The following is a 21,535-nucleotide window of genomic DNA, read 5'->3' as shown; positions in this document are numbered from 1 at the left end:
AACAGGAGTGGGTCCCTGCCTCTCAGCACAGCTTCCTCAGACATCAGGCCCAAGCCTACCGATTCAGAGAGAAGAAACTGGAAAACAAGTCATCATCCAAGAAGCCTCATCCTGTGCCTTGGGGGCCCTCAGAGGGCTCTCCTCTGCCCTTGGGAACAGGCCATGGCGGCTGGTAAGCCAGCCCTGGGGCACGGAGGTAGGGGAAGGCGAGGACCCTTAGTTGCATCATTTGCCAATTTCCGTGATGAAAATACGCTCACCATGACCTATGCCAAGCTACTGAAGGTTGAACAAGTGGCTCCTGAATTCCTGGATGCTGAGCCATTAGTTCTCTCAAGCCAGTGTGAGCAGCCTCAGTGTCACGGGCCCAGGCCTAGTGAGCCTTGAGTTTAAGGAGGTATTGGCTGAAGCCAGAAAGCACAGGTGATCCCCATGAGATTCATAGTCTGAATGTACATAATGCCCGAATGAATATGCTTTGCCAAAAAATGACCCCGGTTTTTGATCCATGGTCAACACTAGATGCTTATTAAGCAAATGAATGAATGGACATGAGCGGTGGTGATGACTGTGCAAACCCCACCTTGCATTTTCACAGATCTTGATTTTTTAAAGCACTTAAATAATTAGATCACTTGACATCCTAACAGCGCTATGAAATGGATGGAGCAGTGATTTATTATAATCATCTGCAGATAAGAAAATGGAGACAGAAGATTAAATGACTTGCCTAAGGTCGCACAGCTAATGAATTCCAGAGTCAAGCACAGATCTCAGGTTTTCCGACTCCTGGTCCTTTCTCCACACCTCCCACAATGGCCCACATATCAATTTAAAGTGGGAACTCCAATTAGAGAACACCTTTCACTTCCTTCCAAAACAAATACTTTCTGAGGTCCTCAGATTGAGAGAGATTTCGTGCCCACGACTTTTCAGAAACAAAGGAAACATCTGCATTGGGGACCCTCAGCTGCAGAACTGGCACCTGTGTTCCACAAGATGGTTCAGATCCAAAATCGCTCCATCCCCTCCCAGCCCTCCGTGACTGACATCAGGAGGTGGAATGACTACCTCATTCACATTCTCCGACTCATGTGACAACCTTCCGGGCGCGTCACGCAGTCCGAGCCCTGGAGTGGGGAGCTTAGCCTGCCAGGCCCCAGAGAGTCCCTGCTCTGCCTGCAGGCCTACACCGACCCACACATGCTCACCGGGCCGCAGAGGCAGCCTCGTTTTGGTGTGTTGGGCAGAAAACCAGAAACTGGAAGCATCCACCTTCAGGGTAGTTTTAGAAGTTGCAGGTTATTTCTTGATGACTAAAAAATTAACTTACAGACCGAAATCCATGGTTGGGCACATTTTATAATTCACTTGCAACTTCTGTGACTGTGACTTTGACCCCAGGTGCTCCTCAGGTGCTCTGTGGGGGCGACAGGGCCATGGCCATGCAGGGCTCCTCCCCCACAGAGCTCCCAGGCCGCCCAGGAGCGAAGAGACCGGAGGCCACGGGAGGGCTCCGGGGAAGGGGCAGCTCCCAAACTAGTCTCCTCTTGAATCCATGAGTTCAGAACAAGAAGTCAGCCAAGCCCAGAGCTCTGGGTGGTGCTGGGAGAACCCGCCTGGAGACAGGGTGGCCAGGAGGTGAGCGCTTGCTCGGGGTCTGTGTCGACTTGGGTGCAAATCCTGGTTCTTCCTCTGTCCACTCAGCTGATGAACCTCCAAAGCTGCTTTTCATGATAACGATAGCGTCAACCCACAAGGGACTGATGGTTCACATAATTCTCTTGTGTCTGTCATTTCTGAAGGCAGGTCTTGACAGAAAAGCAGGGCGCAGACTGGCAGAGGGAGGGTAGGAAGCGTCGTGCAGTAACAGAGACTGAACACAGTCAGCAGCCCGACTTGCTGAGCCCCCGTGGAGAAGACGGACTCCTGGAAGGGCCTGTTCATGGGGTCCGTGCTGCCCGGGGAGGACCCCTCCCGTGCCCGGGGAGAGTGCTGAGCAGGGCAGTAAGCCCCATGAATGTGGCGGCCACTGAAGCCTAAGATTATTGTAACAGTCAGGACCTGAGACCGTGTCACGTAAGCCTTTCCAACATGCACACGAGTATATGCTCATCATTGATCACAGTCCTGTTGTCCCAGATGTGCAGTCTAATTACAATACCCCCCGAAAGTTCTGTGTTCCCTGTGGCATCTCTTGCCTTTATAATGGTACCCACCCTCCCTGGTGAAAATCTGCAGCCATTTGCTTGCTCGTGCATTTTCTCCCTGACCATCAGTCCCGGCTGCCGCTCACTGGGATTCAGGGTAGCGTAGTACTTAGGAGGGCAGCTTAGAGGCCCTGGCTCACACCCTTCTTCCATCACCATCAAACCGTGGGGTCCACCCAGACAAGTCAGTGTCCTTTCTCAGCATCAGCATCAGCATCTGGAGAAAGAAGGTCATAACAGTGCCCGCCTTGCGGTTCAGCAGATGGCAGGCCCTCAGGCCTGTATGACCTTCACCACCAGCGTCATCACAGGTCTTGGCTGGCTGGGGGCCGGGGGACGGATGTCGCAGACCAGTTACTGTGCCCACCAGCAGAGAGACACGGAGCAAGCCAGGTTTGTAAGGGCTGAAACTGATCATTGTGAGATAACTAACAAATGTTGAATCACAAATGATTCCTTAATCATCATTTTAGTACACTCAGGGCTAAGGTATAACTCCAGACAAAACCAAGGAGAGGCTTCGGTGTGGTTTAGATTCATACTAAATTGGAAGACACTCAGTCTCTTCTTCTGTACTTTATTCTCCTTATTTAATTAAATGCCACTTTCTCTGTCTCACTTTTTAAACCCATTTCCTGGGATTTGAATGTTTCTGTAATATGTTATCAAGAAAATGTTTGGCATCTACAGATTATGCAGATTTAGACTTGCTGCCTCTGTGTGTGGTGTTTATGATTCCTGTCATCTTAACAGAGAGCTGGGCGGGGATGTCTCCCCCGTGAAGGACCGGTGCAGGTGTCTAGGGGCAGTGCCTGCTGCTCACGCAGCGGGCATTTAAAGCAACAGGTCCGACGCTGAAGCGGGCGTGCAGGGGTAGCTGCCTGCTCTGAAGATAACAGGCCTGCGGCAGACACGGTGCCTGGAGCCCTGCCTTGGCCGGACTGCTGCTGGGGTTCTGAGCAGGCCAGACGGCACGTACTTTCATTCATCTTTGATGATTTGGGTGTGTTGTTATTATTTATTAGTGATTTGGTTTGGTTATTAGCAACGGCCATGATCACTGGGGAATGGCTCTCTCATGCCTCTTTTGGCTGGTAGATAACTTAGGCTAGAATAGAACAAAGTGTGACTTTTTAAAAATATATTTGAAGATGGACATATTTCGTGGGTCTGTTAAGATTTCTTAATCTTATTGGGTAAAATAATACATACAGCTAAGCTAAGCAGGAGCACTTGACTCAAGCACATGTTGCCAGCAACTTAATTGTGGAGCCAAAATCTAAATTTCTGAGAGTATTATTTTTTACTTACATTTCCGATATTAGAGATTTCCTAGTGTTAAGTGGTATTAATTCAGCATCCAATTGATAAATCTGCTTCTTTGTAAATATCAAGTCATTAGTGAAAAGGATCTGAAGCATCTGAGACTTTAAATAAAGATCATAATTTATTCAATTTAATTCTTGGATCATCCTGAGATGATCTTGTAAATCTGGGTGGTTTGTCCCCTGCCTTCTTCCATTGCTCTCTCTGGCACAAAGGACCCAGTGAGCCGTCACTTAACTTTGCAGGGACAGAGACAGCAGCATTTCCCAGGGAGAGGAAGAAGACACCAGCCTTAATGCCCTCAGAAACATTCTGGTTATTCATGAGTTAACTGACAGGTCCCATAAATAAATTATAGGTGCATTTTTAGAGCACTTTGCTAAGAACGAGAATGGCAGAAAATATCACAAGGCTGTCAAATCATATTAAAGCTCAGCTACTCACCATATTCTGTGGGGAAAACTGACAAACTATACTTTTGGTTGTGTATTGAAACATATTTTACTGATTGGCTGCTTGGGAAAGAAATTTTTCCATGACTGTTTTCTTTGCTCTGAAGCAGTGTCCGCACCCCCAACCCCCCATGGCTTGTCTTCGTATACTCGGTATGGTTCAGTCAGCGACATATTTCACAGACATAAATATCATCCATTAGGGCCTCTAAGAGTGAAGATAATATCATTTTTAATGTGGATTCCATTATGGAGAGAGCTGCCCAGGATGGGAGCCCTCTCTCAGCACCATCTGCTTGTCTTGGCCGGATTCTCCTTGCCACTCCTGATGCGGACGCCCCTGCCCCCAGCCTTAACCTTCAGGCCCCTCGCTGTGGAAGCCAGGGTACGTGTTTGGGCAATTGCACAAAGGAAGTGATTTAGGACATTACAGGCCAAGAAAAGGAGGAAAAAAATCGATATCCATCACCCTCAGATGGAAGCCTTGTCACCATGGCTGTGAACTAGAACTGTTTCCCCTCGGCCTCCTAAGTCTCTACTGTGAGTCCCACAGGAAATAAACGCCTTCCCCTAAACCCGCTGTGCACCATGGGCCTAAATCAGCTGACCCTCAGCGAAAACAGAACCCCGAAACATCAGCGATTCACCAGCTCTGTGTGAAGCTCCCCATCATCATTCCTGCCTGTGTCCCATTCATTTACTAAGCCACAAATATGATACATATTTACCAAGCACCTACTGTGTGTCAGGCTTGGTTCTCCAATCCTCACTCTATCACTAAAAACCAAAACTTTTGTCTGTTAAATTATACTTTTCCCAGCTATTTCATACTGCAGGTATAGGCCAGCATATGGTAGAGTTGTGTTTTTAAAACTTTTAAAAACAAAAGACAAAGTTTCAGAGTATCTGACATGGTCTATCATTTGTTCATTCTGTCTTCCACTTACTCAACAGTCGTTACTGTGTTTCAACCCTCCAAACCCCTTTCCGCAGGTAGAACCTTCCTGCAGGCGTGTCGCAGCAGGTGCTGGGAGGGTGCAGCGGGGAAAGCCCGAGGACAGTGGGACGGTTCAGGGCCGCATGTGGTGGTGGACGTGGGCAGCCTGGGCCGGAAGGGCAGCGGCCCAGAATCCAGTTCCTGTGAGGCCGAGCGTGGACGCCCCAAGGAGAGTGAGAGTCGGCGGGAGTCAGAGCCCTGCACAGGCAGCACACGACCGGCCCGCCTTCCGCGGGTCTCTCGGCCGGGGGAGCACCACCCTGGACCCTGAGGGAGAGTCGCCGAAACCGAGAGCCCAGGCAAGGGTCCTGGGTGATGCAGAACCAGACCCGGACCCTGGGCACATGTATAGGAAATTTCCCCCACACCCAGGCAACTCCATGACCCCAGCGCTAGGAGAGCCACGGGGTAGCCCGAGCTGAGCCCGGCCGGACCGCAGCCGGACAGACCGCGGCAGGACAGACCTCCCTTGTCCCATTTCTCCCGTCCGAGGTGCCCTACGCCCCTGCTCCAGCCGTAGGAGGCCAGTGTTGGCTCCAGAAGGGTGGCGAGAGCAGTGGGCATCAGAGACTTCGCTTTCCCTGGTCTTGGCCCTCCTGCAAAGGCAAGAAGAGAGGCCACCCTAGGAGATTCTCCCTGGAGCCGAGTGGAGGCCGAGAGGGTCCTGGCTGGTGCCTTTCAGCGCCGGCTCGTTCCCTTCGCCACGGCTACAGAGGAAGCAAAGCCTGTGACCGAAGGGATGAATTTGAAGCCTAGAAGCCATCTCTCACATTTGGAACCAGGACAAGGTCCTGTGAAGGCTTTTCCTGGTCCGCCAAGGGCTTCCCTGGGAGCAGACGAGAAGCCTGGAGTGTGGCCGGACCGAGATGCCGCGCCTAGAACCCGGTCAGGCCCTCCTGCCACCGCCCACTGGTGCTCCTGGCACAGCCTCACTTTGATGTGGCTATCGGCCAAGCTGGCTCAAGAACTGAAGGTCCGCTCTTCCGGAAATCTCCTGTCTTCTCTCTTTCTATCTGCAGAATCCTAAGGCCATCGTGCCTCCGTCCAGAGGGTGGTGCCTGGCGTTGTAGATTGCAGAGAAATCGGAGTAATTGGATCAAAAATGGAGTAAACCCGGATCACGGTCCTCAGGAGAGGCAGCGTGCGGGGCGCTCCGCGGCCCCTCTGCCATGGAGTCCCTCAGGCCCCCCTCCAGGAACCGCCACGCCCTGGTCCCAGCCGCCTTCTGGTCGTGTGTGCTCGGCTTACAGGTGCTCAGGAGAGAAACTCGCCGGTTAGCGGTCACCGTGCGCTTGCCCAGTGGGTTACCCTCTGGCCAGAGGTTTGACGCTCTGACTCACCCAGTGAGCTGCACGTGCCCACTCTGTGGCCGGGAATCAGGACCTGCTTCCTTCTGAGCCAGGAAGAGCTGCCGGCAGACTGAAGGAGCAGCTGTGTGCGTCACCGTCCCCTTGGCCACCCACGCGATTTCCACTCTCTCCTTCCCGTGGATGCCGCCCGGCGGGATGCGGCTCTCCTGCTTATGAAGGCAGGTGCGTGCACCTCCCCACAAGTGGACGACCCCCAAGGCCTTGGAGTGTCTCACCCACCGCGGACCCCATGGGTCACGGATCTCCAGGTCCAGAATCTCTGGCGCTGTAATTCTAGCACAATCCTGCCCCGGTATTTGGTGACCTGTGGAATAAATGGCAAAATTTCCCAACATCAGTACACGCTGTGTATTTTAGCAGTAAAGGGGAAGAGGAAAGAGAAAGTACTTTTTAAGCAACATGAAATGGTGAAGGTAAAACAGACCGGAGGCTCTGACTGCTGCAGCTGGTTGGCACCGGCCCTCCAGCACCCCACGCGTCTCCCTCTGCCTCCAGGGGCTGTGGCGCTCTGCTTGGCAGTAGCCCAAGCGGATTCCTCCAGGGACTGCGTCTCGGCTCCTTCCCTATGCGGAGATGCTCTTCCGTCACCTCTAACGCTGACCATGTTAATATGCGGAGACCCCGTGGGATTCCCGTGTTCACCCAGGTCCCTCACTTCTGGCTGAGGCAGAGCTCTTACTTCTCTTTTCTCGGGAGTGACCTCACCCCAGTTAGCCTTTAATGACTTCAGTGGACCACAGGCAGACTCAGGCTCCAGGTCAGTGGGGGAGGACCACGCGCCCTGGAAGAAAATCCCTCTCCTGAACACCAAACAGTTTGGAAACTAGAGGCCATCATTTGCAGCGACAGGAAGCAGAATTCCGAGAATTGCCCACTAGACATAATCTTGAGGTGGCCATTGCCTCTTCCACCAGGCTGCGTGTTCCCAGAAGGCTGGGAGGTGCTGGAGGAACAGAGGGCACCTGGGTGAGGTGGGACCGCCTCGCAGTCTTCTTTCCCCCCAACCCAGATTCTGTGCCCTCACCAGGCCCTGCTGCCCCAGGGGAGGCCTGGGGGCCCGGAGGGCTCTGTGCGTTTCTGGGCATGGAGTTGCAGTTCTTGTTCAGGGAGGGGTCAGCTGAAGTGACCCCGACGCTGAGGTGACTTTCCGGAGGCCAGGGGAGGGTGACTCCATGAGGAGGGCTGTCTGTGGTGAGCGCTCCGGTGGCCCGGCAGCAGGCCAGGGCCAGTGAGGGAGACAACCCGCCACCGTCCCTGTGTCAGGGCAGCTCTGGGGACCACGGCACAGAAGCAAAGGCCGGATGGGGACCAGGCAGCTGGACAGGCTGAGAACGCTCGGCCTGCGCCCCAGGAGCCAGCGGCTGCCCGGCAGTAGCCACAGAGCTGGCAGAGCGCCTCAGCGGGGCTTCAGCCCTCCTTGGTGTCTCTCCCTCTCTCCTCTCTGGTGACCTTCATGCGAGAAAGAATTTGATCATGTTTTTACTACCTGGGGAGTAAAAGAGCTATCCTCAGGCCCCTGCTCACACGGAGCGGTTTCTCTCATTGTGGAAGGAGTGTGCCCCTGGTTAAAGAGATTTCACACGCTGCTGACCCAGCGGAAGTGGCGGGAGGCAGGGGTGACGCTAGATCACACAGGCCGCACCTAGCTGGCCTTTGCTGGAGTCTGGCTGGGCGCTCACCGACCTGTCGTCCTCTCCCCAGACCGTGTGTTTGTGTGTGTGTGTGTGTGTGTGTGTGTGTGTGTGTGTGTGTGTGTGTCACTGGCCAAAGTAGGGGCAGAGCTGGGGGCAGTGGGTGAGGCAGAGCCCAAAGGGGTGAGGAGGGGAGCTGTTGTAACCCTTCCCTGAAGGGCCCCTGAGCTTCTTGTCCCGGGGCTGCAGGCCCAGGTGTCATGGAAATGAATCACTGCTGTCTAGGATGGGACAGCCTTCTGCTTGCATTCGCCTTCTCACCAACAATGGCCTTGCATTTAGAAAATAAGTACAGACTAAAAATCAAGACCATCTACAAGACACACTGACACTGAGCATTTAAACAACAAAAACTCTTCTGCTGAGGAAGAAGTAACCTTGAAACTGACTCAGTTTAGTTCCCCGTGGAGTGGCCAGTCACCAGATAACCCACCATAAACAGTCCTTTCCCTGCTTGTCCAGAACCAAGTGGGCCAGTGCCACAGTAGGTGGACCGGAAGCCGCTATGTGCTTTAAAGTTTCCACGTTCGACAGAAGCATCGGTCATTAAAGGTCCTCGAACATCCTAAGTATCTCTTCACCGGCCTTTGAGCCGGAACGCTGATCCAAGCCGGTTCTATGCTGGTTTGATTCCCCCAAGTCATTTAAACCCTTTATTAGAGCCTCAGGAAGTCACCTTCTAACTGCCCTCTTTGTTCCTTCTACAGTTTGTGTGGACAGTTCTTAGTTCTAGTGCGTATGGTATTCTGAAACTGAAGCAATTTGAAGCACATTCTAGCTCTGTTGCAATGGAAGGAGCTGGAAAATGCGATCAGGATTGCCCACGGAAGCGGGCTGCGCACCAGAGCAGAGGGCGGAACAGGGAGTGCTGACCCTGCTCAGAAATGCAAGCAGAGACCCGGCAAAGGCAGAGAGTAATCGGAACTGACAGGCCAGGCAGCTAACAGAAGGGCCTCACTCTCCTAGGAAACCCAGACGGGGCTGAATTCCATAGGGATGGGCGAAGGGGGGTGCTGGGCGGGGCAAGCCCCCGGGGCAAACAAGCTCACCAGGCAGCTCCTCGGGGTGTGCCTTTGAGCCTGACCATGCCAGGCCTCCCCCCGTGCGGTGCGTCTATCCCTGGAGGGAAGTGTGGCGCACCCGCTGCAGGCCGGCTGGGCAGGGTGGGGCCGCCCGGGCAGGGTGGGGCCGCCCAACGGCATAGTGTGCAGGCTCGTGGGGGCCAGCCAGGCCTGCCGTGGTGGGCCTGCCGCAAGGGGCCGTGGCCACCTCGCCAGTGCCCTGTACCCGGCTGGTTTCTGCAGGTGAGATGTTGCTGCACCTGGGGAGGTGGAAGAACATGCCCGAAAACCCACTGCCCTGGGTTCTCTGGGGATAAACGTGGGTTTGAGTGAGGACAGGCCTGTAGGACGAGGCAAAGGCTGAAATGAGTTTCGGCGCCGTGGCCCCAGGTGAGAAGCAGAGTCGAGACGCCCTGAGTCAGCCAGGTGTAAGATGCCACGGCCCCACCCGGTGGGCCGGGGAAGTGCCCCCACAGCCCCTCCTGGGCCCGGCCCCTACCTGGGCGCTCACTTTTCCACACTGAAAGGCCCTCCTTAGCGGCTTCCAAACTGCCTGGCGGCAGGGTCCTGACGGAAGCTGAGAGAACCTTCTCCCTCCTCCATCCCCCGCCTCGCCGCCAACCTGCAGGGGAGCGGGGCAGACCGAGGGGGCCCCCCTGGTGGTCCGAAGACACCTCTCCCACCAGGCTTCCCTGTCCCTGGGGATTTAGCTCGAGGCCCGCACGCTTCCCTTTGTTCTCTATTTGTCAGAGGGCAGGGCAGGCCACGTCTCCCAGGCAGTCCTGTCTGACCCCAAAACCCTCCCTTCTGGGCCACTTTACCTGAGCTCCAGGCACTTCCAGAAAGCCAAGGAAAATCTCTACATGCCTGACTTCCCAATACCAAACTTGAGAGGGGGTGCTTCCCACCACCCACTGTGTTGGGCTTAGGTGCTCAGTAGGGCTTTAAATCTGAGGGATAGACAGGTGGCCAGGTACGTGACACTTTACAGGACATTTGCAGGGTGGCGCAAAGATGCACATCTCTGGTCCCATTCCGTCCCCCAGGGGTGCCCCGTGCCATGCTTTCCCCTTCCTGAGAATCGAACCACAGAGCTGCAGCACCCTATGGTTCCCACGGGAAAAAAGAAATAATCCCAGTAAACAATATTTGACAAAATTATGACTACAGATAGATCTTCAACTCACATATCGTAAGATTATTAAAGCGCTGGCATTTCATATAGAACAGACAGTGGAAGATATTCAGAAGTTCAAATAAATAAAAACAATCATTTTCCTTTACAGTGGCAAATAGTTCAGTAGATGTGTGGGAACAGTGAGACACTCACATGGAAAACATTAAGTGAACTCTGTTCTGCTGGGGAGCAGGGACAGGGCACAGAGAGGTGAGCCCAGGCCCCAGCAACACCACCAGCTTGTCTTAGAGACAAAGCCACACGGTCGGGTTGGACAGATGTGTCTGTCAGGCACAGCACCCCTCCTTGGAAGGCCTGGGGTCCCCCAGAATGCAGAGTTCCAACGAGAGAGAGGAAGCCAGGAGGTGGAGAATATTCAAGATGGGACATGTCTAGGGAGGGGGGACAATGAGCAGGTGCAGAGCTGGTCCTGGGCAGCGTGTGGAGTTGGGCAGGCTGCCCTCCAGTTTCCGTAAAACACCACTGAAAAATACTCGCCTAACCTTTTCTCATTTATAAGACACCATGCCCATGGAAGGAATAAAATAATTCCTTTTTTCAACATAACATTATATCCAACTCTTCTTTCTTCCCACTTGGAAAACGTCTTCTTTTTTTTGCGGCCCTGAGAAAGGGCTGCTTCCCCACCAAGAGCCTGACCTGAGCTTCGACCCCTCCCATCTCAGGCTTGCCTCTGATTCTGTTTTGAGCTGAGGCGACAAGCTAAGGTGCCAGTGACTGATTCATGTATCTTTTCCTCGACTTAACAAGGCTGACGTCTCACTGGCAGCGGCCCTCAGACGGGCTGGGGGAAGGGCTTGCCCAGAGGGCCCAGAGCACGTGCCCACGGTGTCGCGTCCAGCAGCTGAGCCCAGCTCGTGTTTCTAAAGCGTCCACAAGAGCTGCTCCTATTGTGTGTTTCAGCCCTTCTAATTAGACAATGCCTATAACCTGTGGTCACTGCAGTAACTTGCAAGTCAGTGGGGTCTGTCCTGAAGCTGACCTGGGCTGGAAAGCCTCTGGGCCCTCTCTCTCCTGAGCTGAGGCGACTGTCCATAAACCCTTCCCGCACTGACCACCCTGCACATCTTCTCCCCAGCACTTGACGCTTCCCTGTTACTCTCGTCTCTGTCCTCTTTAAAAAGCCCTAAGAGTTCTTCCTGGAGTCTGTGGCTGAAGCCACTGAGATACAAGCTCTGTAAGATGAGGATCCATGTCATCCAGGGTGTGTGACCACCCGGACCGCTCAGCGGGCCTGTCACTGCCCAGAGCCGCACATGCAGTTGTGGCAGGGCACCCCCTGCTCCCAGGGCCCCCTGAACTGCCCTGCACGGCCCCATCAGTCCCCAGGAAATCATTCCTGCTGTAGCCCCAGCTCTGGCTGGGAGTGACGGGGGGGCGAGGAGGTCGGCCTGTAGAAGTTATTAAAACCCATCTGTCAATGGCCCATGCAACAAGGTCATTTGATTATCTTGCAGCAGCCGGAGTGTGCTGGGGCAGGGCCATGGCGGAGGAGACCCTACGGTCAGACACTCAGCAGTATTTACAACCCAGAGGTGGGTGCACGCTACAAACCAGAGCCCCGAGAGCAGCTCACCTGCACATCCCGCGAGCACCGGGAGGGGCCAGGTGTGCCTTAGAGCCCAGGTGGCACTGAGCGTGTCCCGACGCCAGCAGGGCAGCGTCGGCAGGTTCTCAAGGGCGTGATTTGACCTATGCTCCATCCGTGTAAAAGCAAGGCGGGTAATAACAGGCCTCTAGTGTATTTCTTAAGTATCAGCACGTCTTCATGAAGGCACCAGCTTCAGGTGGGAGGGGAAACTGTGAAGCCTTTCGTCTTCTGGGTTTCAGAGGCCCTCCACCCCTGCCGTGAGTTAATATGTCCGTTTATTTTTGCTCTTTGGCCTCAAATGGGTAATAGACATCTTCCGGAGACCATGCAACGGGAAGGGATATGCACGTGTTTGTTTCAGAGCCCAGCAGCCCTTATGGACTCACAGAGAGTGGTTATCATTCTTTGGGAATTCTCGCGTTTCCTTCACATCTTCTAATTTTGGTCAGTAGATCTAAGTTAGAGCCGAAGACTTCTACTCCTTCTTCCCAAATCCTTCGACTCCTTCTTCCTGGAAATTTCAAGTAGGCACATAATTCTGATCTAAAGTATCCAGATTTGCTTCACTAGCCTACATTATTTTTCTCATTAAGACCCTATTTGGATCATTTGTCCTTTATTGCCTCTTCTATACAATCTTTAAGATTAACTTCCCACAAGACAAAAGCCCCTTGGAGTGGTTCTTGGCCCCCAGAGACTTGCTGTCTTGTTTTTCACTCCTCTGGAAAGTTTGAGGAAATTCGCCTTTTAACAATTTTAGCTTGGTTAAAGGGAAAACCACTGTTTTCTGTTTATAACTCCACAGTGCAACAGAATATCAAAATATGCCTGAACAAATTAATGTCACTATGGAACCAGTTGCCAACAGCAGACCAGAGCCACTTGACAGATGGAGAAACAGAGCAGAGACCCTGCTCGGCCAGCTCAAGTCACCACGTTGCTGGAGAGCAGCCTGGCACCTGCGTGCCCACCCCGACCCACGCCCGCCTGCTCCTTGGCCTCTCAAGTGTGTTGGGCTGGTGGTGCCTCTGATTACCTTGCCGTTAGTGTAATCTTCTAATGCATCACTAGCAGAAAAATTAATACCTGAGGTCACCAAGCACACGGCAGGTCCTGAAGTAGGACCCAAATGAGGTGTTTGGGAGCAGCAATGATCAGAGACAAAGCTGGGTGTTCCACCCGGCAGCGAGGACCGGTTCTGCTCATTGACGGTGCAACGGCCTGGGAAGCAGCATCCCAGCCAGGTGACAGGCTGCTGCCAACACTCAGGTGCAAAGGACAGGAGTCAATGTGAGAGGGACCCCCATGCCTACAGAAGAGGCCTGGTTTCAGGGGAAAATGAGAACAAATAGTGCAGACATGCCCCCTGTGGGCCTCTTTCCCCAGCTCGGAAGGTAAGGTATAGGAGCTCAACCGTCTGCCCTCGGAGCGTAGCTCGGAGCAGCAAGCGGGGATTCCTGTGGGCGAGCCGGCGGGAGCCGCGCATCTGTGGCTGCACATGGAGACTTGGGACAGAGGCACGTCATCGTGGCCCAGGACAACGTCTTGGCCGGATGACATCGCTCAGTTTTATTAACGCACTTGACATTCATTATAGGATTCAGTACACCATCCCATGCTACCAAAACAAATTAAGCCATCCTCTCAAACGACACCAGTTCCCTGACATACCCCAAGAGGCAGTGGGGAGAAGCACTGGATGGCACGCCAAAGGCAGGAGGGAGACACAATGGCCACCTGCACAGGACTTACCTTACAGGACTAACGAATACGGCAGGCGCCTAAATTCAGGACCCCTTTCAGGTCCTGCTCCGCTGCCTGGGACAGTGGCTCTTGACTTCTGTTTGCAGCAAAAGTGCCCGAGGAGCTTGTGGAAGCCGTAGGTTCTTAGGCCACGTGGTTGGCGAACCAGATGGACAGTTCCCAGCATCTTCGTTTTCACGGGGCTCCTGGCAAGGCCCACACCTGGGAGGCACAGGGGCAGACGGATGAGACAGGGAGGTGCCAGAGGTGGGGCTGCCCAGAAGCATGGCAATGGAGGGGGTGGGCAGGGCATCTGGGTGCTGTGGGAGGGACCGGAGGGGATGGGGCTGGGCATGGGAGGTGGCGAGCCCTCGGCCAGCCCCCGAGGAACTAGGTCAGGGGGGCCTTTCCACACTGTCCAGAGTGGGAGTCAGGGACTGGGTCATATAAAGGCCCCGTGCTGGTCAGCCATAGGATGTGAGCAGCTTCTGCAGGGACGCAGGACCTCGAGCAGGGCAGTGTCCTCACCGGACGCCATTGCCAATGAGCAGACATGGAGGGCTGGCGGGCAGCACTCCCCAGAGCTGGGGGCCGAGCCCTCACTCCTGGAGGGGTCTGAGTGGCGCTCAGCACCCATCGCAGCAAGGGGGCAAGTTTGGAAATGTTCCCCTGTGGGGCCTCCTTCCTTCTGACCTTCTCGTCAGTTCCTGTTAGACTCATATTTTCTTTGTTTAAAATACAGCCCCCCTCTCTTCCCTCCAACTCCTCTCTGTACCATCCCCTCTCGATAGACTGCAAATAGCATCCTTCTTTCTCCTGCGATGTCCTCGGGCCATGAGTGGCATGTTCATTACCCATTAGCAGCATCACAATTATTTGTTTGTGCCCAGTAGGTTCGGGACTGGAACGCCACGCTAGGAAACGAGTCTGGTCCCTTTAAGGGTGATCTGGGAGCAGGTGCCACCCGGCCCAGGACTTGGCTGAGCCGGGCAGTTTCCTGTCCCTGTGAGCAGAAGGTAAAGCGGGGACATTGTGAGAGCATCTCGTTGACTTGTGGTCCCAGGAGATGGAGTTGGCACCTGTGTTTAATGAGTCACAGTATGGTAAATCCAGCCTGAGTCATTGACAGAAATAAGGAAATGAGGTGTATGTGGATTCAATTAGGCACAGGGGAGCCCCGACGGGCACACGCAGGAGAGGCTGAGCGCTAGTAAGGCAGGCATGCCGGCGAGGACCACGCCGGGGACAGCAGACTGGGGAGCCGTCTCTGAGTCAGGCAAGAATATTTCTCATTCTGAGCGGTCCTGCGGTGCCCCTCTCAGGGCTGCCCCGTGCGCCTGGTGTCCCCTTACTCGGCACCCACGGCCCAAGCACTCGCCGCGGTGTGGGCTCGCTGCCAGGACTGGAAGCGCGGGAGGGAAAGCGGGACCTGCATCTCTGCCCCTGAAGAAAGGGGAACCGAGCTCCCCCAGTTTCCCCTTGGGGAGAAGATCTAGACTGAATATTCATGCTGCTGAGGCCATGAAAACTGCCCATACTTCGTTATAGTTTTACTTCATCTTAAGACAGCTTAGAAATGCATTCAGCCCAGTTATTATTAACATGATTTCTGCGGATGAGGGACCGAGGGCGCCCAGGGTCTAAGTGATTTCCGTGTCACCCGCCTCCCTTGATACAGGACCTTGCGGCGCTCGGCCGCCTCCCCAGTGGAGACTGGAAATTAACCCCCCGGAAGTTGTTTGAGACGTAAGTCTCATGGCCGCAGGAAGAGTGGGCCATATTCAGGTTCCTCCAGGGGAGAATGTAAGTGGCCCGATTCCTGTACCCCTGACAGGGCACGGATCTGCAGCCTTGCCTTACTATTTGTTTCCTTATAGATGTGTCCCAGGCCCTCAATGTATCCTGGTCCGAGGGGGCAGCAAGGGCACGTTTGACACCCCCAGGCCATACTTGCACACAGTGGGTGCCCTGAGAAGGACCGTGGCCCCATCGCAGAGTTAATGTACCTTGACGATCAGCTGGGACACGGTGTTAGCAGTGTCGATGATGGTGACACAATGCTGCTCGAGTGTGATGACACCGCAGAGAACTGGCAGGTTCAGCTAGAATGGCCACTGGCTTCCACAGGCAAGTGTCCAAATATAGATACATGTAGTCTGGAAAAGCAATGTACATATTTTCAACAGGTTTCAGATGAAAAGAAATGGAAAGAAAAGAAAATGTGGAGCGAGTGTATGTGCGTGCCTGTGGGGGGCTGTCTGCTTACCTTTACTGTGATTTCTAAAATGCCTTTAAGTAGAAACTTCAGAAGTCCAGTATGTGGAGTTCAGGTTTGGGTTTTGGTCAAACTCACAAGGCTTCAAATACCAACTCTCTGATTTTCTCAACTGCGTCCAGCCCTGTGTACCATGTCAGCTGCGAGAAAACAGAAAAGGTTAAATGTTAGCAGTCCATTAGCACAGAGAACCACGGCTTCCATGCCCAAGGAACAAGATTAATACCTTGTTGACAGAATTTAATAATATGGTTTTATAATGTTTAATTTTGTTCAGAAAATATCTCTCAGTAGGAAGCCCTTTGTCCTTACTTACCTAAACATGATTACTTTAAAACAATTTCCTGGCACAAAGAATTTATTATGTAGACTTGTGGTCTGATTCTTATAGGCCTGGGAGGATTAACTTCAAGTTACTTTGGACATTCACCCAATTTTGACAACAGTCGTCAGCCTACAAATAAGAGCAGTTACATCTGGATTTATCCTATTTTAAGGACAACTGACAGAGAGGGTTTATTTTTGCCCCTTTCTGCGGCCGCATCCCGTGTCTGACTTGGCACATTCAACCTCGGTGACCCATCCCCCACGGGCTTTCAGCTACGTTGCCAACAGCAGTTACACCACATGACAGAGCGTTTTTACTAAATGACCTAATTACTCTCTTTAGCACCCCAAACAGTAATTTCCCATCCATTAGGAAATTCCTGGTGGAGTCGCCTTGCTAACAGGCTGGTGGTGACTCCAGTGACAGCAGGCTGGGCCTGACCAATGTGTTCTGCGAGGCTGGGGCAGACTGTGCACACAGAGAACCGAAGGAAGGGCCTCGACTCTGCCCGCACGGCGATGTGGGCGGATCAACCTGCCTTTCGTCTGTCGAGCCGGTCCCCGCCCTGCCCCAGAGGCACAGGAGGAAGCCAAAGGAGGTGCCCAGCAAAGGCAGGAGGACCCGGGGGAGCTGACCAGGGCCCTGGGGTGAGAGCCACGTGGCCTTCCTCCTGCCACCCCCATCTTTCCTCCCAGATTGCTTGTCAAAATATAACCCCATTGGAGGGGTCCAAATGTGGTCCTTTCAGAGGAAAACCCTGAGAAGAGGTCCCAGCTGGGGGCAAAAGGGGAGAGGGGCCAGTAGGTTCTGGGGAGTGAGACTTGGAGGCGCATTTCCAGAGAAGGCATCGGAGGGCGGCGACCGAGCACAGAAAGCTGAGCGGCACCGAACTGCTCCGACCGGGTGCCAGGCGCTGAGCTCAGGCCTCGCCTGCTTGACCTCAGTCGTCCTCGAGAAGCCTCCAGGAGTTAGATTCTGTTATTATCCACATTTAACCCAAGGGGCCATCAGAAGAGATCACACAGTAGTCAGTGACCGGACTAGAGTTTATTCCAAAAAGAATGAAGTAAATATGGGAAACAAATGAATAAAAGCAGCTAGCAATCTCTGTATTTGGACTCAAGACTTTTGAGGGGCCCCAACCACGTGGCGTAGTGGAGGCAGCCATGTGTCCCCCAGACGCCGTCACCAGCTCACTCCCCAGGGGGCAGGAGGCCCGTCCTGGGGGCTCACCCTCCCTCCCCAGGAACGTCCTCAGCAGAAGGAGCTTCCTTGCCCAAGGCAGGGCCTCTCCCTGGTAGCACCCCTCAGTCCCTGACAGGTTAACTGGGTACAGAGGCCAGTGCCCTGCCTTGGTCACGGGTGATTGCAGCCCCTGCCCTGATTCTCAGGGTCAGCTGAAGCTTCTGCACCAGCGCCAGCCTCCCTCTCTGCCCAGTTCTGCCTTTGTCGTTGCCCACAGATCTCCATCTAGAGTCTGTTCTCTGGAAACTCCGCCTAACCATCGATGCAAGGGGTGGTTGTGGGCTCAGACTCTGAAATGGGGTTTTGGGGTTGGCTGGTGCAGAACCATGGATGGGGGTGTGAATGCTCTGCCTGCTGCAGAGGGGCACTGTCAGAGTGTCCCCTGGGGGGTGGTGACGGGCACAGGGCGGTGCACAGGGCACAGGGTGGTGCAGCAGCTGGGAATGGGCTGCAGGGTGATGCAGCAGCAGAGGGGGGCACAGGGCAGTGTAGCAGCGGGGATGGGGGTGCAGGACTGTGCAGTAGCTGCTGGGGGGGTACAGGGCGATGCAGCAGCCCCAGGGGGGGGCACAGGTACTATCGCAGGAGTTTGGGACGTTCTGGGGAAGAGGTAAAGCTAAGGATCATGACTTTTCTCGGGAGTTAAGGAGGAAGAGGGGGTACTGGGGCCAAGGAGTCCAGGGCTTGTGGCTGCACCCTGGGGAGTGAGCACAAGGGGAAAGTCTTTGCGCCCAGTATTAGCATCCACCAGAGGACACCCCTCACGGAAGCAGACACGAAACCTCAACCAGGGTGTCAGCCAGCCTGTCACTGGTCACCACGGTGCCGGCCCAGGATTCACGACCAGGGCCATTACGGAGCAGGGGGGAGCCATGCCGCAAGGCTGACATCGCCTCTAGCACTGCCAGATGCCAGCAGCCCGATGCCCAGCCTGTCGGCAACAGAATGGGTCATGCACGCCCAGCGCCGTCTCGTGGGGGAGACCCGCCAGACCCTCAGTGCCAGTCGATTGCATTGATTTCCCTTCCAGTGGGAGCGCAGCAGTTCATCTCAACAGTAATCTGCACATATTCCGGGTACAGGATGGCCTCTCCTGCCCACCGGCTAACAGGTGTGGCTCCCTGACACAGCACAGGGCACAGCGTCCCCTTGGTGGAAAGGGCTCGTCTTTACCAGAGGTCTCGGCAGAGGCCCAAACCCAGGGCGGATGACAGTCCTCAACAGACAGAGCATGGCTGGAATGCAGGCGACTCGCTGGAGCACCTCCTGGTACTCTGCCCAGTGTTGAGGTAGATGGGTCTGTGAAGCAGCTGCAGCCTGCGAGGAGCGAGGGGAGGATCAGGTCCCCCGAGCGACAGGCACCCAGGCCAGCCGGGGAGCCAGCCGGGGATAGGGCTGCCACGCGGGTGTGCAGCAGCCTCCAGGCCAGCCACAGGGGCAGGCGTGCAGGTCACTAACTTCTGGTCTTAGACCCCAGGAATAGAGACTGGCCAGGCATGGGCAGTTTCTGGACGGGCCAAGATCAGCAGGTGAAGCCAGGAGTTGAGAGTGGACAGCATGCTGTGGCCACCAGCCCCACGGTCCCCTTGCCAGACCAGGCCCTGGTCCCCCCACGCTGGACCTGCTGCCTCGCCGTGGAGTGACTCCCAGGGAACTGCCACCAGCTGGACGGAGCTGTCTGCCTCACGACCAAGCCCTCCCCAGGGCCCTCGTGCACCCGGTGCTGTCGATGTGGATGCCCTCTTCTCTCTGTCTGGGCAGCTCTGAAGGGCCGGTTCGGCCCTACGATTCCCAAATGCCCTGCTGCTCGTGCGCCAGACCAACCTCTCCTCCTGCCCAGGCGGGCTCCCCTCCTTTGCTCAAAAGCGTCCCTGCTGAGGGTGGGCTAACCCGTGTCTTGGATTCTGTCTCTTAGTGAACCTGTCTTACGACAATAGTTTGAACTGCTTTTGAAAAACCAGAAACATCATTTCTGGAATTGTGCGTTTTGTCCTAGTCTTGTTAGGCAAACTTTAAAATTCTTGACCCTATCTTTGTCCAGATGCCTAACCAGCAAATCTGCGCAGAGAGGTCCCTGGCCCCAAGACTCTTTTTCCTGGGAAACTCTTAACCTGCCCCCAAAAATCCACTGGACAGATTCTGCCTTGTGTCCTGTAGCGCCCAGCCTGGACACAGCCAATATTGACACAATGTACTCATTCACCAGGCTGAGCAGTAAAGATGTTGACTGTAGCTAAGGACTAGGTGAGGGACAGATTGAGCATAAATACCAGAGAAGCAGTTCCTTCTTTCAGCTAAGGCACAGAAAAATAAGTTGCTGCCCTCAATGACCATCATTTGATTATTAAAATAGTCAAAACGATGCCATTTTCAAAAAAATGGCTCTGCCACCAACTGTAATGTCTGGTAACACTACTGATACGTTACTGCTGTGATTTATGACTCAAAGACCTCATGCTGAATAGCACTTATAGTTAAGGAAAGACTTTTAAATAATTAGCTCCACTGTTTTCAAAGTTTGCAGGAGTGTCCTGGAGTCTCAGAGGTGAGGGCGTCTATAGGGCAGGAGTCTCAGAAGCTCACCCCCTTCAGCCAACGTGGGTCTGCTATTATCTGCTTTACATGTTGGGCTTCCTTATGCGACCCCCTGAGGAGTGTGAATTCCTTGATGACTCCAACTTCGGCGATTTGCTCAGGGACTGAGGACCGACCTCCCCCCACCCAGCTCACCATAGGCTCCCTTTTGTCTGCAGTGTCCCTTATGCCTCTGTCCGTCCCCCACGTGGCTTCTCAGTGTTGTCCTTATAGTCGTTTTCCAGTGAACTTAAAGGGTGACCTTGCCAAAAATCCTTCAAGATACCGCAGTACTGCTAACTTTTCCTCCAGATACTGTTCTCTGGGCATGCGTGCCCTGCATAGCTGGAGCTGAAATAGTCACCTGGGTGCGTGGGGATGTTACAGCAAAGCACAGTGACATTTACAGCTCAAGGCTTACATGCAAGGCACTTTTAGGCATTATAAAGTGTCCAATGGCTTGAGTCAAATTATTTTCTTTTAAGAAAAGACCACCTGCATCTCAAATAATTTTATTACTGGATGGAGAGCTTTTATCACTGATAGTTAATTGGCAGTTGTTGTGATCACAATACTACTTTTAAGAACATAAATGCCCTTTGTCAGTAACATTGACAACAGAACTAACAGCACCGGTCATTCCAGCGCCGGAGCTCACCGCATGCCAGGCACCATTCTAACTGCTTCGCTGTGGTGGCTCTGACCTTCACAACAACTCTTGAATATGAGCACTGTGAACAATGTAATTTGTAGGTGAAAAAAACTGAGTCACTGAAGTAATTGGTCCGAAGCCTACAAGTGGTACAGCCTGCAGTCTCTCCTGGCACCGGGACCGGACTCTGCCTACAGTCACAATATGGCAAACAACTTTGGTGATGTTTAATGGACCATTTGTTTTATCTGAAGAACAAGGAATTCCAGGATAAAATAGAAGAATGCTAGTCTCCCAGATTTAACTATTTGTGTCTCCTTCAGTGAAGATTGTGGGCAAGAGAGAGTGTTTTATAAGGATCAAGTTTTAGACCTTGCTTATATTATGCTGCCAAAGCCCAACATCTCCCTGGGAACTGCAGGGTCTGCTTGAAGATGCCTCCTGAGGGCACAGAGCCTTGGGAGGAAAGGCCACAGCATGCAGGGAGCCTGCTACACAAGGCTCACCCACCAGAGTGACAGTGGTGGGGCTCAGGCCCTGTCATGTATGAGGAACAAATGGGCCGGGCGGAGCCGTCTCATGATGACTGGTTTGCTGTATTCAGTACAGGAAATGCCCACTGCTGTGGTCAGTTACCCGGACAACAGATGCAGTCTAGCCTAACAAGCTCCCATCCCGCGGCAGACGTACCAGTGGTGACCCCACACCTCCTCCTAGCATTCACGTGTCTTGTTTAGTCTGTTGTTAAGTGCACTCAGCCGTGATCTCTACAAGGCAGCAGCCCACCGTGTGTCCATGTTTTCATGTGGGCAGAGACCTGGC

At 53.8% G+C, this 21,535-nt stretch overlaps 1 protein-coding gene and 1 long non-coding RNA gene across 2 annotated transcripts in view; one reads left to right on the top strand and one right to left on the bottom strand.

The window, feature by feature from the left end:
* The window catches only part of LOC130684355 (proline-rich protein 2-like), a 313,671-nt gene that overhangs the window by 262,546 nt on the left and 29,590 nt on the right, over positions 1-21,535 (top strand). The gene's annotated exons all lie outside the window — the stretch shown is intronic.
* LOC130684331 (uncharacterized) lies at positions 13,656-16,001 on the bottom strand. The gene is made up of 3 exons (XR_008998594.1): positions 15,906-16,001; positions 15,646-15,795; positions 13,656-13,861 (listed from the first exon to the last, which is right to left on the bottom strand). It is a non-coding gene; the product is annotated as an uncharacterized LOC130684331 (long non-coding RNA).

Source organism: Manis pentadactyla, chromosome 7 (genome assembly GCF_030020395.1).
Source record: "Manis pentadactyla isolate mManPen7 chromosome 7, mManPen7.hap1, whole genome shotgun sequence".
Lineage (NCBI taxonomy): Eukaryota > Metazoa > Chordata > Mammalia > Pholidota > Manidae > Manis > Manis pentadactyla.
The sequence above is the reverse complement of the archived record's forward strand: the minus strand, read 5'-3'. Positions and strand labels throughout refer to the sequence as shown.